Below are 6,157 nucleotides of genomic sequence, written 5' to 3' on the forward strand. Positions count from 1 at the left end.
CCTGAGGAAGAAAAGAGAATGTGTGAAGGTGTGAGATGGCTCCTGGTGGAGGCCTCTACTTCAACTCTGCTTCTCAGGAGTTCCTGGGAATGTGGGCATTTGGTGCTACTTACAGGGAGGGGAGACGAGCTCTCATAATGGAGGGGCAGTGTGTATGCGCTTCCTTCCAGGTCACAATGCGTGGGGCTGCAGAGGCTGAGGCTGAGGAGCCAAGATCAGGATGGGGAAGAGCTTCTGCAGGACATCTGGGATGGCTGCCAGCAGAAGGGCTGAGGGTTCACTTTTGTGGGTGACTCCTACAGATATCAGGTGCCAGAATTGGGAGCTGGCATCAGCCCTACTAAAATGAGGACAAAGAGAGAAGGGCAGGGCCAGAATGGCCTGAGACGCTCAGGCCAGCCTCCGGCTCTCAGATAGGGTGCTGAGGCCCAGAGAGAATGCCCTGCTGAGGTCTCCTGAGAACAGCATGCAAGGTTCTCCTTCTTGTTCCCACTGACCCATCCAGAGGATGATAAAGAACTCCTTGGTGCCCACTGCACAGGTATGCCCAGAAGCCCCAAGGCCATTCCAAAAGCAAATGTTCAGCAGGCAAGGGATCAGTGGCATTGGAGATACAAGGATCAGAAGTCCCAATGTCCAACTGGCTCCCTGGGGCAAGTCAGATGGATATGAAGTGTCAGTGCTGACTGGCCTGACTCCCATAGGCTGAGCCAAGCCTCACACCCAATCCAGGACCTAGGCACTCACCCCACCCATTTCCCAATCTAGAATGTCTCCTGTCACCTTGAATTTAGGCCAGGAATGTAGGCAGCCAGCTCTAGACACTGCCAGCCCCTGGGTTCCTCCAACACCAGGGTAAAGGCTGGTAGGCCGTCATACCACTCTTCCTGGAACAGCTGCCTCTTCAGGTCACACTAACCTTAGAGGCTTGTCTTTGTTTGTTTGTTTGTTTTTTAGATTTATGTATTGTTATAGACGCACCAGAAGAGGGCATCGGATCTCATTACGGATGGTTTTGAGCCACCATGTGGTTGCTATTTGAACTCATGACCTTCAGAAGAGCAGTCGGTGCTCTAACCCGCTGAGCCATCTCACCAGCCCCTGACCTGTCTTTCCTTCTTGACCTGTCCTACCTTATTCTCACTGTGATCCAGAGTCTGCTGGTCCCTCTCGAGAATTTGAACCCACTCAAGACTCCCTAACAAACACTATGCTCCATTCTCCATGTGAAAGGAAGAAAAGCCTCTTAACTGGAGAGATGGGGTGGGTGCTGAGCCCTCTGCACGCCTGTGATCCCGGACTGGACAGCCAGGCTCTGTGGCCATGTGAAGGAGTGCCCGGGGAACCTGGCTGCAAAAGGCCAGAGGCCCTAGAGGGTAGGAGGTGCCAGGCTCACAATGATCTGGGGACAGGTGATCCAGAGAGCAAGCAAAGACGACCCCAGAGGACAGAAAGGAGCAGCTGGGGAGTAAGGGCAGGGACTAGAGACTATGGCCTCTTCACTTGCAACCTGCAAGGATATGTCACCTGCCAATCCTGACAACTGAGAGAGAAGCCCTGCAGCAGTCTCGGTCTCTGTCTCTGTCTCTCTCCCTCTCCCCACCCTACCCCAGTGTGTGTGTGTGTGTGTGTGTGTAAGACAAATCTCATGCTCCCCGTGACTCTGTCCCCTAAGTGCTGGGATATGTATCACCATCTCACTTCTCCTTCTCAGTCTGGAGTCCCTCTTTCTACTCAGGTATCCAGGAGCCCGAACTCCACCCTTAAGCTGAGTCTCTACCCTTCTCTGGTACACCAACAAACAGAACACCCACACCACCCATCCCAGCGGATGGTGGTGCACACCTTTAATCCCAGCACTTGGGAGGCAAAGGCAGGCAGATTTCTGAGTTCGAGGCCAGCCTGGTCTACAGAGTGAGCTCCAGGACAGCCAGGGCTACACAGAGAAACCCTGTCTCCAAAAACAAACAAGTATCCACCTCATCCAATATTCTCTCCCCAAGAGCCTTTCTATTGCTACTAATTCTCCCCATGAGTCAGGGAAGATCCAGTTTTAAGTATGGGGAATTCTCAGACTCCAAGGTCACTGGGAGGTGGGTGCTGATCTGGACCTGGTTTCTGAATCCTCCATGATCTTAAGCAAGTTGGGGTCCCTAGTCCCTGGTCCCTGGTCCCTTGTCCCTTGTCCTTGGCTCAATTCAAGTACCCAGGAGGACCAGTGCCCTGTGGCTTCTGCCTCTCTAGTTACAGAAATACCCCCACATCAGGGCTATTTCTGGAGGCAGTACCCAGCCAGGAATTCTGAGCCAGTGGCCTGCACTGCCCTTCATTTGAGGCATCTGTTTGTGTCTTATGCAGGGTGGCCTGGTGCCTCCCATCTGCCCTGCTCACTAGGTCAGCCTGAAGTGTGTCCTGCCAGAAAGCATGACTTGTTGTTCCTCCTCCACTTAACTGTGGGGACAGTCTCAGCTCCCCATTGAATTGCAGAGATTTGCAACCAGCAAGGATCCACCAGCCCAATCCACAGTGTTGACCTGGTTCCCACAAAGGAAATAAGCCAGGTCCTTAACCCATCCTCATTCTGCAACTGGGGTACATGATCTCTCTCTCTCTCTCTCTCTCTCTCTCTCTCTCTCTCTCTCTCTCTCTCTCTCTCTCTGAGTGTGTGTGTGTGTGTGTGTGTGTGTGTGTGTTTGGTTTAGTTTTTTTTCTGTGTAACCCTGAATGTCCTGAAACCGCTCCATAGAGCATGCTGGCCTCAAACTCACACCTATCTCTGCCTCCCCAGTGCTGGGATTAAAGGTTTGGGCCACCACCACCGAGTTAGGATTCCATGATCTTAATGTTGGTTTAGCCTCTAGTGCCTTTGAAACCCTCTACAGTGTCTTCCTTGGAAGCCAGTTTCCTTTATCACTAAGGATCCCACATCACTTTATAATGACACACGATTGATAGAGCTGGATACCTGTGAGTAATTCAATGATAAGAGTGCTTGCATGGAGCCCTGGGCTCAGTCACCAAGACACTGTAAAACTAGGCATGTTAGCTAACAACTGTAGTGCCAGCACTTTGGAGGTGGAGGCAAGGACATTAGAAATTCAGTCATTCTTAGCTACATAGTGGGTTCAAGGCAGGCCTGGGCTACATAAGACCTTTTCTAAAAATTATTAAACAATGTTCTTCTATATGAGGGTTCATATTGTAGAACTGTAAATGTTAATTCACTCCAGCACATTTTACTCCTGTTTTGGAGCTGGGTATGGTGGTGTATGCCAGTACTCCCAGAGGTAAAGATAGAGGACCTAAAATTTAGAGCACGTTTGGACCATACAACATTCTGTCTTAAAAGCAAACAAATGAAAAAGAATCAATGTTGTGAGCAGACATGATGGCACAGACCTGTAATCCCAGCCACAAGGGAAGGTGAGGCAGGAGGATTGGACCCAGGAGTTGGAGGACAGTCTGGGCAACTGGTGAGATAGTGGCTCCTAAAAAGAACAAAAGGGCTGGGTGGGTGTGGTGACTTATGCCTGTGATCCAGTATTTGGGAGGCTGAGGCAGGAGGATTGCCATGAGTGTGAGGCTAGCCTAGGCTACATAACCAGATGTACTGGCTAGTTTTCTGTGCTAACTTGACACTGGCTGGAGTTACCACGGAGAAGGGAGCTTCAGTTGGGGAAGTGCCTCCATGAGGTCCAGCTGTGGGGCATTTTCTCAATTAGTGATCTAGGGGGTAGGGTCCCTTGTGGGTGGTACCATCCCTGGGCTGGAAGTCTTGGATTCTATAAGAGAGCAGGCTGAGCAAGCCAGGGGAAGCAAGCCAGTAAGGAACATCCCTCCATGGCCTCTGCATCAGCTCCTGCTTCCTGACCTGCTTGAGTTCCAGTCCTGACTTCCTCTGGTGATCAACAGCAATATGGGAGTAAGCTGAATAAACCCTTTCCTCCTCAACTTGCTTCTTGGTCATGATGTTTGTGCAGGAATAGAAACCCTGACTAAGACATCAGACCTGTCTCAAACAAAATGAAACCATAAGAAAGGAAGAAAAAAAAAAGAAGAAGGTGGCACTGGAGAGATGGCTCGGCAGTTAAGAGCACTGACTGCTCTTCCAGAAGTCCTGAGTTCAATTCCCAGCAACCACATGATGACTTACAATGATCTGTAATGGGATCTGACTCCCTCTTCTAGTGTGTGTCTAAAGACAGCTGCAGTGTACTCAAATAAATAAAAATAAATAAATATCTTAAAAAGGAAAGAAAGAAAGAAACTTTAGCCGGGCAGTGGTGGCACATGCCTTTAATCCCAGTGCTTGGGAGGCAGAGGCAGGCAGATTCTGAGTTCAAGGCCAGCCTGGTCTACAGAATGAGTTCCAGGACAGCCAGGGCTATACAGAGAAACCCTGTCTCGGAAAAAAAAAAAAATGAAAAAAGAAAGAAAGAAAGAAATTGTTTACTAAGGCAGGACAGGTGCCCTGAGAGTAAAACCTAAGTCTCCAACTAGTGAAAATAGAAATTGATTTGAAAGAAGAGAAACTAAACTGAGACTGTGGCTGATGGGGTTTCTGCTATGTAAACAGACTTCTATGAGAAATGCTTCCCAGCTTTGGAAGCCCTAGTGTGTTGAAAGGCTAGTTAAGCTGCTTACAGGTCATAGGAGCCAGACAGCATCTCAGTCTGGCAATAGAACTCATCGGCAAGTTACAGGGTCATGGATGCTTACACCATTGTGTGAAGCTCTATAAGGTCAAGTTGCAAAGGAGACTTTTTTTTTTGTTGGGAGTTCCAGAATTGTGGAACACCTACCAAGGAGAACTGGAGTAGAAGCATCCCATGAGAGAGGCTATATAGACTACAGATGACAAAGTTGGAGGGGTGGGGCTGTCCATGGTCATTGGATCCCAGATGATTGGATACCACAAGCCCCAGATGCTGATCATGGTATAGTGTTTTCCCTGCTAGGTTTAGGTGTTGCTTTGATCCAATCTTCCCTTGCCATACCCCATTCCTCACTGTTGGAATGGAAATGTTTACTCTGTGTCTTTGTACATTGGAAGTATGTAAGTTGTTTTCTGAAATTATAGAAACTCACAGTTAAGACCTTGCCTTGCATCTCAGAGCCTTTGGCCTTTTGAACAATGTTGGGACAATTAAAGACTCTGGTGACTTTTGAAGAAAAAAAAAAAAGAAAGAGAGAGAGGGAGGGAGGGAGAAAGAAAGGAAGAAAGGAAAGAACTCGGGGCTGGAGAGATGGCTCCACGGTTAAGAGCACTGGCTGCTCTTCCAGAGGACCTATGTTTAATTCCCAGCACCCACGTGGCAGCTTACAACCATATGTAGCTTCTGTTCCAGAAGATCCGATGCTCTTTTCTGGCCTCTGAGGGCACCACAGCCACATGGGCACAGATACAGATGAAGGCAACATACCCACGTTCAGAAATAAAGTGGAAAAAAAATGAAAAAGACAGAGGGAAGGAAGGAGGGAAGAGAGGATTAATTTCAGGTACCTGACAGGGCAGGATGCGAGATGGCTCATTCCCTTCCTGCTGAGTTCCACACCTCCACACCGGGGAGGCTCGGGTACCCAACCCCTTGCACTAGAAATGAGGATATTCTGGACATCACTTGCCATGTTCTGCCTCACTTTACAAATTCAGAAACTGAGCCCAGCATGGGTACCTCCCTGTACTGGGCAGAGCAGGTATGCCATGGAAATGGCGTCGTCTGCGCCTGTCTGGCCCCTTGGCTTAGCTGGGGAGTAGTAGGAGAAAGGACAGATGGACCAGTGCATGCGACCACAGTCCTGTTTTAGCTAGAAAAGGTGGGATGCCAGGACACTCATCTGGGCACAGCCTATAATCCTAGAACTTGAAGGCTAAGGCAGGAGGATCAAGAATTCAAGGCCAGCCTGGCTGCTCAGAGTGAGAGCCTGTGTTAGAACACACACACTACAGAACATTCTCCGATACCAGCTGTGACAGGGTAGCATCGTTCTTTGATGGTCCCAGGGCTCAGTGTCTCCTAACACCAGCCTTGCCTCTTTTGTTAGAAAAAGCAGCGAACGAACGAGCTCAGAGAAGCCATAACTGTGAATGAGGTTGGAGAAGCCATACCTGGCTCCTGGAAAACTAGATGCACCTACTCCCCCCCCCCACCCCCCC

General features: G+C 49.4%; 1 long non-coding RNA gene across 2 annotated transcripts in view; it reads left to right on the forward strand.

Annotated features, from left to right (window-relative positions):
- Positions 1-205: 205 nt before the first annotated feature.
- Positions 206-6,157, forward strand: part of LOC116081694 — a 13,140-nt gene continuing 7,188 nt past the window's right edge. For both annotated transcript variants that reach the window (XR_004114971.1, XR_004114969.1), the window contains exon 1: positions 206-541. This is a non-coding gene — a long non-coding RNA (uncharacterized LOC116081694). The remainder of the gene's footprint in view (positions 542-6,157) is intronic.

This window comes from Mastomys coucha, unplaced genomic scaffold, assembly GCF_008632895.1.
Source record: "Mastomys coucha isolate ucsf_1 unplaced genomic scaffold, UCSF_Mcou_1 pScaffold11, whole genome shotgun sequence".
Lineage (NCBI taxonomy): Eukaryota > Metazoa > Chordata > Mammalia > Rodentia > Muridae > Mastomys > Mastomys coucha.